The sequence below is a fragment of the Balaenoptera borealis genome (genome assembly GCF_965194805.1).
Source record: "Balaenoptera borealis genome assembly, chromosome: 14".
Lineage (NCBI taxonomy): Eukaryota > Metazoa > Chordata > Mammalia > Artiodactyla > Balaenopteridae > Balaenoptera > Balaenoptera borealis.
Genome location: NC_138875.1, coordinates 79,097,115 through 79,118,280, shown reverse-complemented (window position 1 = coordinate 79,118,280; position 21,166 = coordinate 79,097,115). Strand labels below are relative to the sequence as shown.

Sequence of the window (21,166 nt, the reverse complement as noted above, 5' to 3'; positions counted from 1 at the left end):
AATTTATTTCATCATTTTTATATTTGTAATGCTGATCTAAAGTTATCCCCTAAATAGTTTGTTATAATACTGGAACGCTGGTAAAAATAGACATTTGCCTTTACTCTTAAGAGTTTTCTAGATTTTTTTTAATGTGGCAGAAATATGTATGTACTACACTAATAACATAAATTTAATTATTCTTGTTTGTTTTAATTTCATTTTCCTTGATTATATATTTTAAAAATTAAGTGTAAATTAAAAATAAGTCTAGTTATATATAGGAAGAGAAAATTTTAAATCCCATCTCTTTATTATTAATATTCTGTCTGCTTCCAGAATATTTTGAGCTGACTAAAATGGTGTATGGAATTGACTATTATACCTTAAATATCCATTGATACTTTCATTCTAACTTATAAGAACTATGATATAAATTCTTAAGGTATACATTTGTTTAGATCATTTAAAAATTATATATGTATCCAATTCATTTGTGTTCCTTTTATAATTGGCAGTCTTTAAAGTTATCCTTTGTGGGCTTTTGGATTTCTGAAAATAGTGAGGAAAATATAAATTACCATGGAATTCTAAATGTAGTCAGTTCTTTGGTAAAACCAGCATTAGAATATTTTACTGCTAGTCTTAAGTGCTTTGCAAAATGCTGATAAGCATTGTATTAAATTACAGAATTTGTCTTGGGTTATTTGAAGAAGAAATTTGATATTAGAGAGTCTTTTTTTAAAATTTTATTCATTTAATTTATTTATCTTTGGCTGCATTGGGTCTTCCTAGCTGCGGCGAGCGGGGGCTACTCTTCGTTGCAGTGTGTGGGCTTCTCATCTCGGTGGCTTCTCTTGTTGCAGAGCACGGGCTCCAGGTGCGCAGGCTTCAGTAGTTGTGGCATACGGGCTCAGTAGTTGTGGCTCGCGGGCTCTAGAGTGTGGACTTAGTTGCTCCACAGCATGTGGGATCTTCCCAGACCAGGGCTCAAACCCATGTCCCCCCCTTCATTGGCAGGCGGATTCTTAACCACTGCGCCACCAGGGAAGCCCTAGAGAGTCTTTAACAGCTTCATTATTCTTTTCTCAGAAGTGTGGTCTCAATGTCATAAAAAAATCCTGGTGTGTCAAGTATGAAACTGTTTTCTGGAGACTGAATTTCTGGAAAATGCCAAGAAGTACAGAGTACCAAACTGTGAATTGTAGAGTTAGGATAAAGGCATGTTGGATATAAAAAGCATGTTTTTATTGTTAATGTTGGCTAGTTGACATAATTATAATTGTTGGCATTGCAGGAGTTGTCTTCAAGTGCCTGTTGTTGTTGTTGTTGTTGTTTTAATTAATTTATTTATTTTTGATTGCATTGGGTCTTCGTTGCTGTGCGGGCTTTCTCTAGTTGTGGCGAGCAGGGGCTGCTCTTGGTTGCAGTGCGCGGGCTTCTCATCTTGGTGGCTTCTCTTGTTGCAGAGCACGAGCTCTAGGCGCGGGCTTCAGTAGTTGTGCATGCGCACTCAGTAGTTGCAGCTCGCGGGCTCTAGAGCGCAGGCTCAGTAGTTGTGGCTCACGGGCTTAGTTGCTCCACAGCATGTGGGATCTTCCCGGACCAGGGCTCGAACCCGTGTCCCCTGCATTGGCAGGCGGATCCTTAACCACTGTGCCACCAGGGAAGCCCGTGCCTGTTGTTTTGAACAGAGTTGTATTTAGGGGCAGTGGGTAATAATTGTTTTGACTTGGTTATATTTAGAGGCAGTGGGTAATAATTGCCTAATGTATTGAATAATAGATTTAAAAGAGTTTTTTGCTTATAGAGCTAGATTAAGGTTAAGATTAAGGGCGCTATTAAGGAAAGTTAGAAGAATTAAAATCCCGTCTTTTATTCTGTGTTTTAGCTTAAAAAAAAAAGTATTATTTGAGGTAAATTTGATCACCGAATGCCTCTGAGTTAAGATAAAATTCTGTACCTCCTAAAATGACCTGGCAAAGGTTTAATTAGAAAAAGACTAATTAGATAGTTATTTTACTGAATCTCTGTATTATATCTCTCATACGTGGAGGAGGAGGGAAGTGTAGAATTCAGTTCAACACGCATTTGTCCAGTGCTAGGCAGTCCTGTGTGCTGGGGATGACATGATTATTGCCTTCTAGGATCTTGACATATGTAATTACTTGTTCATTTTCCCAGAAATTTAATTAATGAAAATTTGAATTTAGATCATCTTATTTTGATGTAATTCTCAGGAGCTTGTGAGGTTTTAGTGAGTTTTCTTTACTCTTGCTTTTTGTTTATTCAATCTTCAGGTATTATGGTACTTTGAACATGGGCCAGATAACATGCTAGGTATTTGGCATTCACTGGTAAATTGGACAACTCAGTTCTTGATCTCCCAGATTTATTCTTTAGTGGGACAATTAGATAAGTACACAATACAGTGTGACAAATGCTCTGATATGGGTAGTACTTCTGTTCATGTTTTGTTTCTCCTCCAAGTTCCTTCTGTGACATCAGGGATTTGTTTCTTTAGTTTAAAATGCTTAGCCAGCTAAGTTTTTCGAGTTTTTGTCTTTTGTAAGATACCATCTTGAGATGATAGAAAGATGAGCTAAACATGAACTTTTTTTTTTCCTGTGGGAAGAAGATGATAGAACTTTAGTACTCATCTGTGTTTGAAACTCAAGGGGTATGTAGTTATGGTTCAAGACAGCTAAATTTGCAGGTCCAAAATATAAAGTTTAAAAAAAATTGCTTATTTATCTTTTCCTGCATCCCAAAATTGTCTTTCCATGTTGCGTACTTAGTAGCAAAAGACAGATGGTTATAAAAACTCAACTTCTCTCTCTGGACTCCTGCTTCTTTCCCACATAGGTTGTTACTTTCATCTAGATAGATAGGTGCCCAAGCAACTTCTTAGTCATGCTCATGTGTTGCACTGTCTTTGTTGGGTAGTGATAACCTTCAGAGGGTGAGAGCAACATTTCAACCCAATTGAGTGAGAGTCTTCAGTTAATATTCTATAAAGCTAAAGGTTAAGACTTCCTAAGTTATCAGGTTTGTCAGAAATGTCAGAATATTAAAGCTTTCTTCGAGTGCAAGACAAATGGATTTTGCCCAAAGTTTCCTGTCCTTAATATCAACCTTGCTATCATATATTATTATGACATGTTTTTATGTATTACACATACCAGATCTCCTTGTAGTTAGATACATCTTTGTTGGGGATTTTCAGTGTCAAATCAGACATAGTAGTAGCATGTTGGTTTTTGCTACAGTTACTGTCTCTCAAGCCACCGAATTTCTCTTGACCAGCTGTAGTTCTCTTATGTTGAAGACGATGTTTGTTGAGTATGGAATGCAGGAGGATGGATTCAATACTCAGCGTGGCTCGTGCTTCTTACATTGACCAGTAAAGAAAAATGATGCTTTTGAGAGTTGGTTTGGGACATGTGACTTTAAGGGGCAGGAGGAAGAAAAGATAATCTAGTAAAAGTGACTAACCAAGGGCAAAGGCAAAGTAGAGAAGTATTGGTCATAGCTAGAATTTCAGCTTGGCTGTTGAGAAGGGTGTGATAAAGAGAAGAGGAAGAAATAAGATTGGAAAGGTAGTTCAAATCAGATAACGGGGGACCTTGAGTAGTGGGTCAAGGCATTAGCACCATTCGGAAGACCATTAGTAGGATCTCTTCAGAGTCTTGAGCAGTTAGAAGGATTAATCTGGGCTGCAGTATGTTAAATAAATTGGAACAAGGAAGTTGGTGGCAAGGAGAATATTAGGAGTCTGTTCTATCATTCTTGGTGAAATACAAGAGCCATTAAATAGCTGTTTTGTATATTTTTAATCACATCTATTTTTTGATTCTTTAGTGTTGAATTTATGTGTGTTTTAATTTATTGATATTAAAATTAATCAACCTGAAGTGTAGGGAAAGAGGCTGGATCCACATTTTGTCTATTAAACATACTTTGAACAATTACTCTCTCCTAAATACTGTGTTAGGCATTGTGGATCTAAAAGTAAGAAAGATATGATCCCAGCGCTTTAGGTTTTTGTATTTTAACAGGATAGGAGAAGTTGAATTGAATTGAGGCTGATTGACTCCATTTGTTCAGGGCTTATAGGATATGTGGTAGAAGAGGTGACTGGATAGGGGAGAGTGGTTGAGGCTGGAAAGAGATAGATAGGAATCAGGTTGTGCAAAGCTTCCTTGGGTTTACCCCTGAGATGGTGGACAGAGCCACTGAAAGTTATATGGAATGCATGGTAACCGATTTCTCTAAGACTGCTGAGAAAGATAGCCTGTAAATATGCTTTTGTCATTTCTGAAAGAAAGATATTAGGGAATGTTCACTTAAAGGAAGTATTGATTATCATTTAGACAACTTCATTTGCGGGCGAGAAAGAACAAAGATCGTATTATAATATGCTAGATTATTGAGCATAACTAAAGCAAAAATAAAATCTTTTAAACCACCCCCTTCCCCCAAAATGTTTTTATTGGAACATTTAAAGAATTAACCTAGGGACTTCACTGGTGGTCCAATGGCTGAGACTGCGCTCCCAATGCAGGGGGCCCTGGTTCGATCCCTGATCAGGGAACTAGATCCCATGTGCTGTAACTAAAAGATCCCACGTGCCGCAACGAAGATCCCATGTGCCACAACTAAGACCTGGAGCTGCCAAATAAATAAATAGATTTAAAAAAAAAAAAAAAAAGAATTAACCTATTATTAGTTCAGTTTGTACATATATAATGATATCCTTTGAAATTTTTATGTAGATTTTGATAATTTGTAAGATTAAGAGTGCCCCCAAAACATTAGGATACACTATTTGATAGTAGTTGTATGAGGCCAGATTGGTGGGCATACATTTTCAAATAAGGCAGCCTGAATTTAGTTTGTCAGTACAATAAATACATATATCTGTGGGGCAGCAAAGATTATTATGTATGAGGATATTTTTTAGTGATAAAGTAGCGCAGAGCTTACCAAATACACTTTGGGGCCACTTTATAGCAATTACAATGAGTTAGATAAAAAGTTTTTAGTTGTACTATGGACTGGGCTATTTTATTTACTTTTGCATATGTTGAATAAAGTGATTTTGAGCTAACATTTTTACTCATTCCTATCTAAGATGTTTGATAGGAAACCAAGAGAAAGAAGCTGTTTCTGAAAACCATGTTTTCCTTAGATATTGCTGATGCATGAGTGGGGGGAAATTTTAGTGTTACTTCTACTTCATCCAAATTGGGGATGAATATAAATATAGTATTGAAGTTTTGATTTGGGGTTAATTGGGTTTTTAGTTAATATTTTGAAAATATTTGATCCAGCTTCACACCTTTGAAATAGGTGTTGCAAAGCTTTTTTTCCTTTTCCTTTCCTTTTTGTTTTTTAAAAAATCTTTTTACAGTCTAAGGGAAGATAGATGGTTTCTTTGTAAGTAATTCCAGTTTCATTAAGTGGCTCTTGACTCTCAGAACTGAGTTATTACATAACAAGATGAGTCAGATGGGAAAGAAATAGTTTAGTATTTTGTTGTTGTTGTTACCATGACTACAACATATTGGCAGGAGAATATTATATTTTGTAGCTGTTATTTAACTTGACCTGTTGATTAGAAAAAAAAAGTTTCAGAACTTTGTATCCAGTAGAGTTGTTTACATCACTAAGGAATCCTACACTTTGTGACTTAATTGTACTTTTAGAGATACCTCAGGTTTTTTGTTTTTTCCTTAAGGGGGTATGTGTAGGGGGCGAGGGGGTGACAGAGGGAATCTATACAAGATGGATGTATGCTTTTTTGCCTAGATATAAACTTTAAATTTTGGGCTTATGAGCATTTCTTGGCTTTTCTACCTTGTAACTAAATTTAGTCTTCACCAGAAATATGCCCTTTGAAATAAAAGGATCTCTTATTTGGTAGTGATCATTATGTGCAAGTAAATCAGAAGCATCAAATTTAGGAATTTGGAAGAATAGGTTGCAAAATGTTAGGCAAGGGGCTTCCCTGGTGGCGCAGTGGATAAGAATCTGCCTGCCAATGCAAGGGACATGGGTTCGATCCCTGGTCCAGGAAAATCCCACATGCCGCGGAGCAGCTCAGCCCGTGGGCCACAACTACTGAGCCTGTGCTCTAGAGCCCGCGAGCCACAACTACTGAGCCCGCGAGCCACAACTACTGAAGCCCGTGTGCCTAGAGCCCGTGCTGTGCAACAAGAGAAGCCACTGCAATGAGAAGCTCGCACACCACAACGAAGAGTAGCTCCCACTCACCACAGCTAGAGAAGGTCTGCGTGCAGCAACGAAGACCCAAAACAGCCAAAAAAAAAAAAAAATATTAGAGAAAAAAGTAACCTGTACTGCAGGAGAAACTTGCAAATAATTTTAGCATTTATTTATTTTTTAGTTCTAAGATATTTTGCCTTCCATACTTGCTTTTGCCTTTGATTTGGAAGCAAAGGTAAAAACTCATGGTTTGTTTTTATACAGCTGGGAGGTCTCACCTCCCTCTCTGTTCCCCTTCCTTTCCCGTCTATCTCTCAGTCCATTGGTCCCTGTATCCTTGTGAAGGGGAATTGGTGGGAAGAAAACCTGCTTGGTTTATTGAAGGAGAATGAAAACTGAAGTTTAAACTGTAAAAGTTCATCAGGCCATGCAAATTACGGGAGCAGTAGGTTTTATACTTCATTTATAAAATGGCTTTTCTTCCAGTATTGGATTTGTTTTGAGATGTTAGTATTGAGACTATAATTGATAATGGTAGCTGCTTTTTTCTTTTTCGGATAGCCATCTCTGATTGCCATAGCAACATCCCAGAAGACAGTCTACTTGATCTAATGGCAGCATGTCAAGGAGTTGCCTTGAGCATTACTCTCGACTTCTGAGATTGTATTGGGATTTTTAGTTTCAGAAGGAAGGCGATAATGTATGTTATAGTTCTCTCAGTGTCCTTTCTGCTGTAGTTCTGTTGTCTGTGAGAACTATATATTTTTAGGAATCACTTGAGTTTCCTGATATTATATAAAGCCTGTTTTTTTTTTTTTGTATAATTTGATTATTAGGGCAGAACATATTCGATTTTGTTTCCTGTACATGTGTTTTGCTCAGGCTGTAGGTTAAAATTTTGTGTGTGTGTGTTGTTGTTTTTGTTTTTTGTTTTGGCTATATGAGTTGCAGGAGATGAAGTGTGAATACTGTATTAGGTTGGAGAAGTAGATTTTATTTAACATGCTCCATATGTACTATATTTATGGAATAGTTTTAACTATCTGTAATTGTTTGGCTTAAAAAAAAAATCTCTCTAGTAGAAAGGCCAAGTTGTAAGAAATATCATCATAGTTGAAAAGACCAGAGAAAATTGTGGGGTCAAATTCTGTGGTTCTCAGAAGTTTTGATGATTTCAGATGAGAGAAGGTATTATTCTTGAGTTATATTTTTCAAATAGGGAAGTAATAATAATATCAATTTTAATCATTTATAAAAATTAACTTAATATCATTATTTTCATTTTTTATAAATTTATTTATTTATTTTTGGCTGCGTTGGGTCTTCGTTGCTGCACGCGGGCTTTCTCTAGTTGCGGTGAGTGGGGGCTACTCTTCGTTGCGGTGCGTGGGCTTCTCATTGCGGTGGCTTCTCTTGTTGTAGAGCACAGGCTCTAGGCACGCGGGCTTCAGTAGTTGTGGCTCGTGGGCTCTAGAGTGCAGGCTCAGTAGTTGTGGTGCGTGGGCTTAGTTGCTCCGCGGCATGTGGGATCTTCCCGGACTAGGGCCTGAACCTGTGTCCCCTGCATTGGCAGGCGGATTCTTAACCACTGCACCACCAGGGAAGCCCTTAATATCATTATTAAACAATTAGCAACTTAATCTCGTGGGTTTCTAAGAGGATGTTATTTGCAAACTTTAAAATATAATTACAGAAGTATAATATGATTATCTGGTAGATTTGGCTTCCTCAGGGAAAATGTTATATATACACTTAATTTAATAAGCATTTTAAAAAAGCTGTTTTTCATTATTTCAACTTATTTCAGTGGTTATTTATTGAACTACTGTAGTCCTGTTCACATGTTGCCTTACAGTGTTCTTAAGAATATGTTACAGTATTCTTAGACAATGTTACCTAACAGAGCAATGTATAACAAAGTTTTAAAACTGAATGTAATGAAAGATTAAAATATGATACAGACAGTAGTATAATTGAGAAGGAAACTTTTTAATAGAGATGTAGTGATTGGCACTTTGGGACCTGCGATGAGTAGCTACTTTTATTTTATTTTTTTGGCCGTGCCACGGGGCTTATAGGACCTTAGTTCCCCAACTAGGGATTGAACCCAAGCCCCGGCAGTAAAACTGCCAAGTCCTAACCACTGGACCGCCAGGGAATTCCTGCTTTTATTTTTAAACAGGTTAAACTAAGAAAAATCTTGGAACTTTCTGATTTATTTTTTATTCTATTCTTTTGTCATTTATCTTTCTTGCATATCATAAAAATTATTTCTGACTCCAAAATTCAGCTGTCTTAAAGTATAAATAAAGCAATTTCGGGGTATGCCTTTCAGTACAAAGGACCCTGCATGGCTGATGTATAGAGAGATGTATTCAAGAAAAAAATTTTTTTCTGGGGCTTCCCTGGTGGCACAGTGGTTGAGAATCTGCCTGCCAATGCAGGGGACACAGGTTCGAGCCCTGGTCTGGGAAGATCCCACATGCCGCGGAGCAACTAGGCCCGTGAGCCACAATTACTGAGCCTGCGCGTCTGGAGCCTGTGCCCCGCAACAAGAGAGGCCACGACAGTGAAAGGCCCGCGCACCGCAATGAAGAGTGGCCCCCGCTCGCCGCAACTAGAGAAAGCCCTCGCACAGAAACGAAGACCCAACACCGCCAAAAATAAATAAATTAATTAATTAATTTAAAAAATAATTTTTTTTTTCTGAGTTTATGCCTCAGTCAGCCACATTAAAGGTACCTTTTATCAGTAAAACTTCCTTCAACAATAAAATATGAGATTACTCATTTTGACTCTAGGGTTACATTGTTCGGCGTGGTAGCTACTTACTGTGTGTGGTGTGGCTATTTAAATTTAAATTAATTAAAATTAAATAAAATGAAAAACTTAGAACCTTTATCACACAACATATTTCAGGTGCTCAGTTGCCATACGTGGCCACCCTGTTGGATAGTGCAGACCTTTCCATCACCACAGAAAGTTTGATTGGCAGGGCTGGCTGGTCAAGGGGGCAAAACCAACAATGGTTGGAAATGGCAGAAAGGCCATTTTTGACACCATCTTTTTAAGGCAGAGGCACCAAAGGGTTCTAACAGAAGGCCATTGATCAGGGGAATGTGGTAGAAAGTTTTCTTCATCTGGCTGGGGGCTTAATAAGGGTATCCTGAAGTTTTTCCGAAGTCCTCCCTTGGCCCCTCCCTCTTTTCTTCTGTGTGTTTCCTCCTTTTCTTCCTTTTTGAGATGGTGGTGAACTTATTATGCAGGGAATTAGTTTTCTTGATGATTTTCCTAGGCTTTTCCAGTTTACAGCTTCAAGTGGTAAACCTAAGAGTGGTTTTCAACATCTACTTTTCACATGATTTATCTTGATCTCCTGATGAGCTTTCATTTATAAATACCTCTCCACTTCCATTAGCTTTAGGTGGAGGTTTCTTTATTCATGATCTTGCCAGTTTACTATTTATATTTTTCCTAAACCCAGGCAGGATTTGTGAAGGCTTATTTTGGTACAATTCTGCTTGTGTGCAAATATAAATATGATAGATTAATTGTGCTAGTTTTGGATTTTAGAATCCTTGGTGGCTTTTTTGTAGTCTGTTTGTGCAATGAATGTTAGGTGCTATACAGAACATACACATTTTCCCTGAAGGACATGTGGTTGGATTTTAGGGGTCTGTGATACCATTATGGAAACGTCATATATGTTGGTTACCTTCTAAGATTGATTTTGGGCAGTTCTATTTTGGGGAAATGGTAGAAAGATAATTAGGAGCTATGATATGTATTACATGAAATAAGGCGATTCATTCAATAAACATTTACTAAATGCCCTCAGGTTTGGGAAAAGTGAGAATGTTATTCATACCGTTTGGTTAGTGGTTTTTCTGATTTCCTTTAGAATGTAAATGTGGCAGCATTTCAAAGCAGTCTACTTTCCTTCAGTGTAGCTGAAGTTCCAGATGTGCAATTTAACTTTCACTCTATCCTGAAATGATTTCACTGAAGATTCTGATCCTTTGAATGTAGTATAGAGAATGTCTGTGTGCTATTGTGGTGATTGGAATTCATTTTGAGGTGCCTCTGCTAACTAACGAGACTTATGAGGCTTATTCTTTAGAGTAAAATCTGCCTGCCCTCCCTCCTGTGTTGCTATATCTCATGTAGTGTGTAAGTTGAAATGGGAAGGGAAAGCAGTTGAATTTGTCTTCACTTAAATTGGCTTAGTGTAGTTTGTGGCAATTGACTGCCCATAACATTAGAGAAATTTAGGGGAAAAATAGTTAACTTTCTTAGAGTTTTTAGAAGAGTATTTCAGGAGGAAGGCTAATTTTGGTTATGCCATGGTTAAGTGTTACTAGCATTAAGAGCCTAGATTAGAGTAGAACCACTTGAAAATCTTCAGGGCTTACCACAGTTTGAGGACTCTGTATCATTTGAGGAAGTGTCATCTTGGTTTTATTGTGGCTTTGGGACCATGTAAGTAGGTCTGGAACAGATCTCACTGTGGTAGGAGGTTGGCCCTAATAGTTATCTGACCACTTAGCAGTTGATAGGAAGCAATGAGGAATAGTAAGAAAATTACTTAGGAAGGAAAGCATGGTAGAGGATAGTTGGATTTATATACTCTAGTATGTAAACTGGGAAAAGAGCAGTGATTTTTTTTTGAGTCAGAGTTCGAAAAAAGTGTGGGATGCTCTTGGTTAGCTGGACAAGGCATCAGAAAAGTCCTGAGATCGACCATGCGGCACAGTTGTAGTAGTAATCTTTTTTTTTTAAACAAAGCCATAAAATTTAAGAGGAATAAACCTCTAGCGTGTGTGATTTTTCTCGGGACAATTTAAAAATATTTCCTCAGTGTGGCCTTAGGGTTCTCATTTAGTCCAAAATAGAAGTTATTAAAGGATGTTGAACGTTGAGATGTTTGTCCTTGGTTTGTAATTTTTACTCAGGAATCAGAAACTTCAAGGCCTTCCCCTCTCTGTAATATACTTGCAATATTTAAAGTCCACTGGTAACGGGTACCTAAAATGTTGGCAATTTAAAAAACCATTAGACTCTCAGCACTCCCCTTAATCATTGATAATTCTTGCATAGATTTTTTTTAAAAGCCAGGACATGTATATGTAGACACGTTGATTGGAATGCATAAAATATACACGACGACCCTTTTTGGGGAGGGGTGCGTTAACATTTCCGTCTTTTATATCACACTTTTGACCAGGTAACACCATTTCTTCTTTTTTCTTTTCTTTTTTTTCCCTGATGCTTTACTCTTCATACGGAATATATGAATTAGTTTTGCTTCCATTCCCCTATGAATAGAACATTTGAATCTTATTAGAGTTATTATTGAAATGGCAGGTGTGATGTGACTAGTATTTGCAGAAAACTCTTTAATTTCTGGAGTGAGAGTCAACTGTTCTTCAAAAACTGACCTGTGAGTTTTTATTTTTGAATGTTTTGAACTCGTGGATTTAAACACATTGTTTCAATCAGTTGCAGTTGTCATCCTTCTTGATGTTTAAATTGTCTTGTCTTTGGTCAGTAGAAGCCTATGCAAGATGGCTTCTGGGTCCTTTTTGATGTAACTCTAGCAGTCATTGATACAGTCTAGTAATTAATAACCCCTGTCTTTGGTCCCAAGTAACTGATGAGAAGAGGTCTGGTCCTAATTGTGTGTCAACTAGGTGAAAAGAAGCTAGGGGAAAAGAGGTAAGAAAAAATGACTTGGAAAACAATTTTTTTGCAGTACATCTTTTTGAAGTGCCATCTTATTTTTCATGCATTATTGGAATACACTAGGGTTTTATGCTAAGTTAGGTTCTGTTAAGTTCACTTCTCTCTCAAAGTAGACAGATTTCAAGATTGTGGTCCATAAAATCTTCATCTGTATTCAGACACTTCAAGTTATGTTGACTTTTGGAAGCAGATCACTAGTTTATTGTGATATAGTACATCATTGACATTTGGAAGAGATGCATCTTGAAGCCTTCTGAAAGTCCCATTTTTTTGCAGATACCATTATGACATAGAATTTTCCTCCATAAAATATAATTTTTGCCCTGGCTGGTCCACTTACCAAAAATACTTTTGCAGATGACTTTTTCTTGTTTCTGACTAAGCATATGGTTCACTGGTTCAGTTCATAAGTCTGAGTGGTCCCCAATGACTTTCCTCCCTTGTATTTTTGGCTAACACTAGTCATTCCTTAGACCTCTTCACATCTACCACCAGCTCTAGCAATTGGCTGGTTTTTTATTTTTATGTCCATTTCTGATTAAAAAAAAAAACTTTTAAAGCAATAACTTCAGGAAAGTTACTGTATTTCTGGCAACAAGTAGAGAGAAATAAACAGCAAAAAACTGTAAACAATCCACTTGTGGGGCTTATTTGCAAGTGAAATGACTGCTCCCTTTCACCAGCCTCCCTGTGCCAGCAGTTCACATTCTAGCCTTTGCAAAATTGCAGGTAACTACATTGCAGTGGCCCTTCTTTTGCGTCTTGAGTAGTTGGAAGTAAAAACTTTAAATCTGTCAGTGCCAAGGAATTTCTGTGTATTCTTACTTTCATATGTGGGTTTTCTTTGGAAAAAATTCAAAGCAATTCATTTGTAAATTAACACTAACTTTAGCAATAATTGGGTTGCAGGGATTTTATGATTCTAACCATATTAAATAAAGTTCTTACAAGAGACATAGAAGAATTAAACAGTGTGTATTTCTGTATCTGACTTTGTTAGTTTTCTGGTATTTCCCTCTAAAACTTCGTGAAGATAGCATTTTAGGTGTTACCTTTGTCCCAAGGTGGGGATAAATGTAATGGTATAATTTTCTGACATCCTGCTTATCTGGAAACATATGTTTGTGATTTCTTTGGGTTATTGCTTGCTTTTTTTCTTTTTTTAATTTGGAAATCTCATCAGTTTATAAGTTACTGTAGCTATTGTCATATTTTGGTGCATTACCTTCTGTTATCCATGTTTTCTACTCTCATCCTACCACCACCATTTTTCATAAACTCTATCAATTAGTAATGTCATGGTCTGAACGCGGGCTGGAAAATAATTTCCAGACACAAGGCAGAATGTAAAGAAGAGAGAATTTATTAGAGGGAAGGGTCGCTGCCAGAACAGCGGGCCGACTTCCTAGTAGTCTGGGAGAGTCGAGCCCGAATGTGTGCTATTGATCAGTTTTTATAGCCAGAAAACAAAGGAATGGTCCGAGGTGAAAATTCCGTTTACTAATTGGTCGAGGCACATATACCTTCCTTCTATAGGGTGGGAGTGGGACAGGGCTTAATGCCTTTCCTTATTTGGGACAGATCCCCGTTGCCCAGGTGGGCGTCGCCCTGGGGGGCTGAGGAATTTCGTAACCATTGCAACATGGTTGGAGGGCAATTAAGAGTCCAGTAGGGGCTGTAACGCTGAAACTTTTTCAGGCAGGGTCGTCCTTTGTCCTTGAATCAGCATTGTCCTTGGAGTACCACAAGTAGCATTTCCTGCCCATAGAAGTAAGAAAGTAAGCATGATTGTTTGGACCTATCATTAAGGAAAGGCTAAATGTTTATTGATTTTTCTTACACGTCTTTAAAAGTGAATCTCTTGCATTGTCTTTGAAGATATATAGATCAATTTTGATACTACATTTGAAAACCATGGTTAAATATATTTAATACTTCAGCTGTGTGATTGAGAATTCTTCTTGATATAGAAGAATTTTGAAATTTTGAAGTTTATAAAATGTTTATTGCATATTTTGTTCAATGAATTTCATTTCAAAATTCTTTTGGTGGAATAAAATTGTGTCCATAAAATATTTAATTGAGTACAAGGACTTTATCTCTCTCCTCCTCTCCTTTAAATTTTTGCTATCAAATACTTTGTCTATAATTTTCAAGTTACAGTTTCTTTCAAAGTTTGGTTTTAAATGTTATGTACCATAATGTTAAATATATCTTGATACTGTAGTTATTGGGACTTCTTATTTAATCATTTATCCCTCACTGTGTTGCTTTTGGGGGATCCCTATGCTATAATAATTTACAGGTGGGGGGGTCCCTTTAGTTGTAATGCCAGGCTTTCAAGTTTATAGCATTTCAAACTTTTCTTAGTTCTGACTGAAAGAATTAATGAGTTTCAGTAAGAGTTTTAACATTCAATAAAGAAATTCATCTTTATTTTACCCATTCTTTGGAATTATGTTGAGGCTTTCAATTAGCTTTTATAGGTGGCACCACACCATGATATTACTTGAAAAGTAATGCTAGGTATCTCTTGCAGTATTATTAAATAGATGTAGCCTATTGTTGTATCTACTGCAAAAGCAAATTTCTCTAAAGCAAATCTCATTTTACTGTTAAATTCCATTTCAAAATGATAGTCATGAACTTAGAGAATGTCAGAACTTTAAGAACTATTTATTTTGTGCATCATTTGCCAGCATTTATAACCAGAACCTACTTGTAAGACAAAATCTTACATGGAACACTTACATGATTTTAACCTTAATGTAAAACCAACTCATACATAAAACAATACAACTGTTACTTTTCCTGCTTGAAGATGGTGTGAAGACATTGGTCCTGAGACCTATGAGGTACTTTCACAGGACCTGAGAGTTCAGAGGAATGTGGTTTGAAAGCCACTGATTTTAGTGCATACTCTACCCCTCACCTCCCCCTACCACACACACATACCTTGGCCGGTGAGGAAACTCATACTAAAGGTCTCACATAGATTTCTGTGGAAAGCAATCATGAATCAAATCTGAAAAGTTTTAGCAAAGCTCATTCCTCTGGTTTCCAGGTATTTAGCTTTGGTCCTGGCAAAAACAGCAGTGCTTTTGTAAAACTTCGTAATTTCTTTCTTTTGTCCTTCTTTTGCAAGATGTTTTTACATTTTTGAGAATCTTCTAGCTTTGCATTTACTCCCAAGCCTTTTGTGAGAAGGAATTTAAATTTTCCTAAAGCATTAAAATTGTCTTATTAAGGAAGACTTGAGCTATGGGGTGGATAGGGGTTGGTGGTTAATAGGGGAGATTAGGAGTTCCTTGTGCATGACAGCTCCAGGCAGCTTATTTATTTATTTATTTAAAATTTATTTTTTATTGAAGTGTAGTTGAATTACAGTGTTGTGGTACTTACTGATGTACAGCAAAGTGCCTCAGTTATACATACCTATATATATATATATGTATGTATACACACACACACACACACACACACACATTCTTGTTCATATTCTTTTCCATTATGGTTTATCACAGGATATTGAATATAGTTCCCTGTGCTATACAGTAGAACCTTGTTATGTATCCATTCTATATATGCCAGTTTGCATCTGCTAATCCCAAACTCCCAATCCATCCCTCTCCCTCCCCTCTCCCCCTTGGCAACCACTATTCTATTTTCTATGTCCCCGATTCTGTTTCTGTCTCATAGATAGGTTCATTTGTGTCATGTTTTAGATTCCACATGTAAGTGATATCATATGGTATTTGTCGCTCTCTTTCTGCCTTACTTCAGTTTGTATGATAATCTCTAGTTGCATTCATGTTGCTGCAAATGGCATTATTTCTTTCTTTTTTATGGCTGAGTAGTATTCCCTTGTGTATATATACCACATTTTCTTTATCCATTCATCTGTCGATGGACATTTAGGTTGTCTCCATGTCTTGGCTATTGTGAATAGTGCTGCTATGAACGTAGAGGTGCATGTATCTTTTTGAATTATAGTTTTTTCTGGATATATGCCCAGGAGTGGGATTGCTGGATCATATGGTAATTCTATTTTTAGTTTTCTGAGGAACCTCCATACTGTTTTCCACAGTGGGTACACCAACTTACATTCCCACCAACAGTGTAGGAGGGTTCCCTTTTCTCACACCCTCTCCAGCATTTGTTATTTGTAGACTTTTAATGATGGTCATTCTGACCGATGTGAAGTGGTATCTCATTGTAGTTTTGATTTGCATTTCTCTGATAATTAGTGATGTTGAGCATTTTTTCATGTGCCTATTGGCCACCTGTATTCTTTGGAGAAGTGTCTATTTAGGTCTTCTGCCCATTTTTTGATTAAGTTGTTTGGTTTTTTGTTGTTGAGTTGTATGGGCTGTTTGTATATTTTGGAAATTAAGCCCTTGTCCATCGCATTGTTTGCAAATATTTTCTCCCATTTGGTAGGTTGTCTTTTAGTTTTGTTTATGGTTTCCTTTGCTGTGCAAAAGCTTGTAAGTTTGATTAGTTTTGTCTGGATATATGCCATTGTTTATTTTCCCATTTGTTTATTTTTGTTTTTATTTCTATTGCCTTGGGAGACTGACCTAAGAAAACATTAATATGATTTATGTCAGAGAGTGTTTTGCCTATGTTCTCTTCTAGGAGTTTTATGATGTCATGTCTTATGTTTGGGTCTTTAAGCCATTTTGAGTTTATTTTTGTGTACAGCGAGAGGGTGTGTTCTAATAACTTCATTGATTTACAGATGGCTGTCCAACTTTCCCAGTGCCGCTTGCCAAAGAGACTGTCTCTTTCCCATTATATATTTTCCCTTTTTAAAGATTAATTGACTGTAGGTGTGTGGGTTTATTTCTGGGCTGTCTATTCTGTTCCATTGATCCATATGCCTGTTTTTGTGCCAATACCATGCTGTTTCGATTACTGTAGCTTTATAGTATTGTCTGAAGTCTGGGATGGTTATGCCTCCTGCTTTGTTCTTTTTCTTCAGGATTGCCTTGGCAATTCTGGGTCTTTATGGTTCCATGTGCATTTTAGGATTATTTGTTCTAGTTCTGTGAGAAAGGTCATGGGTAATTTGATAGGGATTGCATTAAATCTGTAGATTGCTTTGGGTAGTATGGCCATTTTAACAATATTAATTCTTCCAGTCCAAGAGCATGGGATATCTTTCCATTTCTTTGAATCATCTTCAACTTCCTTTATTAATGTTTTATAGTTCTCAGTGTATAAGTCTTTCACCTCCTTGGTGAGATTTATTCCTAAGTATTTTATTTTGGGGGGTTGTGATTTTAAAAGGTATTGTTGTTTTACATTCCCATTCTGATATTTTCATTGTTGGTGTAAAGAAATGCAACTGATTTCTGTATGTTAATCTTGTATCCTGCTACCTTGCTGAATTTGTTTATTAGTTCTAGTAGTTTTTGTGTGGAGTCTTTAGGGTTTTCTATATATAGTATCATATCATCTGCATATAATGACAGTTTTACCTCTTACCTTCCAATTTGGATACCTTTTATTTCTTTTTCTTGTCTGATTGCTGTGGCTAGGACTTCCAGTACTATGTTGAAGAGAAGTGGTGAGAGTCAGCATCCTTGTCTCGTTCCACATTTTAGCAGGAAGGCTTTCAACTTTTCACCATTGAGTATTATTATATTGGCTGTTGGTTTGTCATAAATAGCTTTTACTATTTTGAGATATGGTCCTTCTGTACCCACTTTGGTAAGAGTTTTTATCATGCATGGATGTTGAATTTTGTCAAATGCTTTTTTTGTATCTGTTGAGATGATCATGTGGTTTTTTGTCTTTTCTTTTGTTGATGTGGTGTATCACATTGACTGATTTGTGTGTGTTGAACCATCCTTGTGAACTTGGGAAGAATCCTACTTGGTCATGGTGTATGATCTTTTTTATGTGTTGTTGGATTCAGTTTGCTAATATTTTGTTGAGTAAACCAAGGCATAAAGAGGTGAAGTAACTTGCTCAAAGCCATATAGTTTGCTAGTGGCAGAGCCAGAATTACAGCCTGATCTATAATAAGGCTGTGCTTTTTCCTTTTCCACTGTGCTCTTTTGCCTCTAACTGTTGGCTATAATATTTGAGAGGAGGCAGTGTTATATTTCTCAAGTAGATGACATTTCATCCTTAAATTCAAGACTTACGTCCTATAAATTGGTGTTTTTCTTTCTCTTTTAAAGAATCTTAAGCTGTGTAAAATGATTCTGCTTTGAATAAGGGGTACTGATATCTGCCAGAATCATTATTGAACTTCTCTAGTCATTTACTTTCTTGAAATTGAAATGAAACTTTTCTGAACACAGCCTTACTGAATATGGATTTCAGAGCCGTAATAATGCTTCTTGCCTCTGCAGATTTTGAATTGATCTGAGTTTGGCAGTGAATTATGTATGTGTTATTTCAGGAATTTTGCACATGCCCTGCTTTAAACCACTGATTATTTTTGTAAAATGCTGTTGTGTGGATTCGGCTCATTCCATTGACGCTGAAATCATCAGATGGCTATATTGTCTTCTAGGAATGTGACTTGAATTGATTAAGTAGCATAGGCAAAAACATCTGTTTTGTAAAGCTAGTTTAGTTTCATAAAACTTTAAATTTTCAAATTTACAGCTTATAAAGTGAATAAAGTATTTTTCTTTTATGCTGTAAAAAAATTTCCACTGAGTTTTATGATAGCTTGTTTTAACCTTATTCTTAAGCTAATTCTTCTTACAATTTGTTTTCTTATTGTTCATTGTCAGGGAAAATTAATATCAGGAATGTTGGAAACTTACAATCTTAGGTGAGTGACTCTTAACTTTTTTAGGTCACTTATCCATTTGAGATCTGCAGAAAGCTTTGGGTGGTCTAGAAAAAGCACCTATGCACATGCTTCTAAAACTGTGTACAGTTGCAGGGAGGTCGAGCTCCCTAGGGCAGATCCCGTGAAGTACATTGCTTCCTGGTTGATGTCCTTTGTTTCACATGTGTTATTATTAAGTTCATTAATAATGTTGTTGACTGTGGACCAAAGTTACCTTCTTCAAAATTCAACATCCATGCATGATAAAAACTCTTACCAAAGTGGGTACAGAAGGACCATATCTCAAAATAGTAAAAGCTATTTATGACAAACCAACAGCCAAAATGTGGATTTTAGATTCATTGAATATTTGAGTCACTGTTTTAAATAAAATGTATTATGTTGATCTACATATGTATCATTTTTATTTCCCTGTCTTATTGTCTATTTTTATTCTTTTTCCTCATTCTTACAGTTCTTTCAGTGAAGGAAACATATCCATCTCAGGGTTTCTTGGTTTCTACAGCCCTTATTTGGATACATTTGATCACCAAAGTTTATAAGATAGATTATATGGTATTAAAATAATAGGCTTATCTGATTTCATCTTGTAGAGGTTCTTTCCTTTATGCTTTCTGTGTATAATATTTCCAAATGGTAGTTTCAAATTGGGATAGAATACTTTAGAGAAAATTAAGACTTAGGTGGAGATAGATACTCTCATATGACAAGCCATGGGGGCTCGTTTATCAAACCAGTGGATGTGTATTATTATATTTCGTTGATTCAGTAGTCTTTGTGTAGTCAGTTTTCTTTTACAGTTTGGAATCTTGCCAGTGGCTTCAAGGCTGGCATGTATATTTATTAATTTATCTTGAGGATGACTGTTCTTCTTTTGTAACCTCCTCTCCAAATTGGATCTCTGTCTATTTTAAACTCAGAGGATGGGCCCATTTGTATGCTACTCCCCTCTCCCCCTTTTAAGTTGTAACAACAACAGTAGCTATCATATCTACTGTATGACAGGAACTTTTATGATATTCTCTATCTCCAGCCCTTTATTTTAAAATTTTAACTTGCTGACTAATGTTCTCTAATTTTATCATTTATCTTTACTCATTAAAACAATTAGAATTTATTGATAGAAAATTGAGGTTCTGTGAGGGTACTGTCTCTGAAGCGTGCTTCATGTGTATGTATCAGTTGTGTTACCATAGGTTTCATGCACCAGAACTGTTAGCTTACTCACCCTCCCAGTGGGCTGTAGGCTCATTGAGGATGGTCTCCATACATTCTCTTAGCACTGTTAACATAGTGTTTACTAAAAATTCAACAGTAGTTGAACAGTTGCTAGTTGAATGAATTCCCAAGAGTTTTACCATTTAGACCTGGTAAGAAAGATTACTTCCTTTACTTGTTTCTCTTGATGGTTCAAATTATTTTGAACTACAAATGGTGGTGTTCTAATAACTGTGATAATTTATTGTGAATATAATTGATGTCTTGGTTTAGCATCATTTATGCAGCCTGTGATGAGAACGGTGGCTAAATTATATTGAACTGTTAACATTATAAAAAGCATAAGAGTGCTTTTGGGACTTCCCTGGTGGGGCAGTGGTTAAGACTCCACACTCCCAATGCAGGGGGCCGGGGTTTGATCCCTGGTCTGGGAACTAGATCCCACACGCATGCTGCAACTGAGAGTTCGCATGCCACAAGTTAAGGAGCCAGCAAGCCGCAACTAAGGAGCCTGCCTGCCACAACTAAGACCTAGTGCAACCAAATAAATAAATAAATAAATAAATAAATATTTTTTTAAAGTTATAAAAAGTGCTTTGGAAATGTTGAATGACTGCCCTGTGGCCATTATTGCTTTTTTTCCTGGTCTAAGAAGGAAATGAGACACTTAAAAAAGGCAGAGGATTGGTGTCACTTTATCAAACAAAACTTTATGTTGGTAAGTGAATTTAATTACATATGATGTTTTTAATAGGCTGCTTAAAATATGTTTGTTTTTCCTCCTTTATTTCAGCCATAACACAGCATTTTGGCTCTTTGCTGATTTAAATTATATTACCTAGATGACACAATCTAGGATAGAAAATGCTCATATAGGGAATTCCCTGGCAGTCCAGTGGTTTGGACCTGGCTCTCTCACTGCCGGGGCCCAGGTTCAATCCCTGGTTGGGGATGTAAGATCCCGCAAGCCATGTTGCGTGGCCACAAAAAAAAAAAAAAGAAAAAGAAAAGAGACAGAGAGAGAGAGAATGCTCATATAACCTTGAACATGAAATTATTTTCCTGAGAAAATAATTTTCCCTTTTAATTGATGTCCTTTACTGTATAAAGTTAATAGTTTTAGTTGATTAGCTTCTTAAATGTGGGAAGTATGGTGTTAGGGAAGATATTGATACATTTCTT

General features: G+C 36.6%; 1 protein-coding gene and 1 long non-coding RNA gene across 5 annotated transcripts in view; one reads left to right on the top strand and one right to left on the bottom strand.

Moving 5' to 3' along the window:
• MED13L (mediator complex subunit 13L) overlaps window positions 1-21,166 on the top strand; it is a 291,782-nt gene that overhangs the window by 51,108 nt on the left and 219,508 nt on the right. The gene's annotated exons all lie outside the window — the stretch shown is intronic.
• Window positions 1,226-20,627, bottom strand: LOC309611391. Its single transcript, XR_014234503.1, has 2 exons — window positions 4,699-20,627; window positions 1,226-4,493 (listed from the first exon to the last, which is right to left on the bottom strand). It is a non-coding gene; the product is annotated as an uncharacterized lncRNA (long non-coding RNA).